The sequence below is a fragment of the Toxoplasma gondii genome, assembly GCF_000006565.2.
Source record: "Toxoplasma gondii ME49 unplaced genomic scaffold asmbl.1842, whole genome shotgun sequence".
Lineage (NCBI taxonomy): Eukaryota > Apicomplexa > Conoidasida > Eucoccidiorida > Sarcocystidae > Toxoplasma > Toxoplasma gondii.
The window spans coordinates 3651-5475 of NW_017383891.1; positions in this window are offsets into that span (position 1 = coordinate 3651).

Here is a 1825-nt window from a genome sequence, read left to right on the forward strand (position 1 = left end):
CCTATTATCCCCGGTTGTGCACGGTGTGGACTTGAACCGTACAAAAATTAATTGTCCCTCTGTGCATCTAAGTTACACTTTCGGTTAAATACGATAGACACTAAGTTCTCGACTAAATCAGTATCACAAAAGTTGCGACGCGGAGAGGCAAAGAAAGTTGACGTCGAATTATAGTCGCTTAACTGGCAGTGAGGGTACGTACAACAGCCACGCGATAAGCTCAACATTTTTTTGTGCCAAATAATTCCAAAGGTCGGTGTATTTGCATGAAAAGATCATGTTGGAGCCGCAGCGATGCCATGACAGAGTCACCCTAGATATTGTAAGTGAACAGCATCCCACGTAAAAGGTGGCACTTCCACTCATCTCCTGCATCCAAGAGTACTTCTTAAACCGACGTCCGGTAGATATGAGAAACAGTGGTTGCTGACAGGCGGTTGAATCATGCAACACCAGCAAGGCCGACTCCGCAACAAAGAACCGTGCCCACGTGGAGACTGTTCACAGACCAGCTCATAATTCCACTCTCTGCAAAGGAAGGCCTTTCCTCAAGGTAATTTGGTTTCTCTCCTGTAGCGCTTCTTTTGCCGAAACAAGCATATTTGCCCTCCGTCAGCAAACCTCTTTCCACACCGCGACCGATGTTGGGTGTTTGACAGACCAGCATCAAATTGCGTGACGCAAATAAAGAAACATTTTGCACTCGCAGAAGAGCTGCCAGTCGGTGAAAGAAATGAAGACAGCGTGCGCGGTATCCCCAAGGTCAACTCTACGTGTGAGAGATCGTACCATAAAAATCTGAGTCGGTTGACATCCGAGCAAAGGTAATTCTCTTCATGGTTATTTGCAGACAGACGACCCCATCCTAGCATGTGTTCGTGTGGTTTGTTCCACAGCTGCAGGCAACCCAGGCCATACATAGCCATGAATGGTGTCACCAACATTTCTGCGGTGATAGTACTCAAAAGAAATTCGAAACCACTCCTGTTACGAACCCATCTCCGACGAGGAATGCGCCGCCAGCAAGGTGCGCATTAACAATTGACAGATGCATTCAAAACGTGGCTTTAGCTACCTCAATCAATTGCCACGGCGCGATCGAAAAAAATGCATTGAACCCTAAGCAAGATCTTGCCAAGCTAATCATACACTCACATACTACGTTGCGAGCACAAACCGAAGAGAGTAGGCTTTGGCGGATTCCTACTTGAGACGCCCACGAGATCGTTACATGAAAGAGAAAGCACACCAGTGCTACATGCAGTAAAGGGACCACCTTGTGGTATAGCGGGATGGATTTACCCATGTCTCAAAGAGTGGTCGAGCAAATCACCTCATGTATTCCTAGCTAAAAATGTGAAAATAATCTCCTACAGTAAGTACTTCCAATTCAATGGTTGTTTGAGGATAGCCCTGGCACCCTTCTACAAGCGTAACCGGTTTATGGTGTTTCTACATTGGTCGCTTGCGGCCACCTCCCGCCAAATCTGTTCAGCTCAAAACAAACGCAAGCCACCACCCTACCACACTAGCTTTTCTGGTCTCTGTCTCCCCCCTCCCAATTGCAGACTTGCTGCGCCCTTCCCTCTGATTAGTATACGTAGCCATCAGCAAGGATGCGAGACTTAACGTAACGCACACGTGTTCCACTTACCAGCTGCGGGCACAGCGAGCAACATTAGAGAGCGTAGTATCTCCAGGATTTGTGATACAGAAACGAGTCATGTGTTGCAGCGTATGTTGGCCAATGAAACGTACCGTCTGAAAAACAAGAGCGACCGCGCTGGCCGACGCATAAATCTGCATATGGCAGTTCAGTACATCT